We start from the raw sequence: 252 nt of genomic DNA on the forward strand, positions 1-252 counted from the left end.
TGCTTTGAAGTGCTCTTGTGATTACCGTGGGCCCACCCTGATAATCCAAAATAGTCTCTGTGTTCTAAAGTCAGCTGATTAATTGCCTTAATTACATTTGCAAAGACCTTTTTGTCATGTAAGATAACATAACCATGGGAGTAATACTGGGGAGAAGGTCATGAAGCCAAAGGTCTGCTTGCCACAAACCCCAAAAGTGGCTCTCCTGATATGGAGTGCTGGAACTCCCCCTAGGTGGGAACCCCCAAGGTT

The sequence above is a fragment of the Cynocephalus volans genome, chromosome 4, assembly GCF_027409185.1.
Source record: "Cynocephalus volans isolate mCynVol1 chromosome 4, mCynVol1.pri, whole genome shotgun sequence".
Classification (NCBI taxonomy): domain Eukaryota; kingdom Metazoa; phylum Chordata; class Mammalia; order Dermoptera; family Cynocephalidae; genus Cynocephalus; species Cynocephalus volans.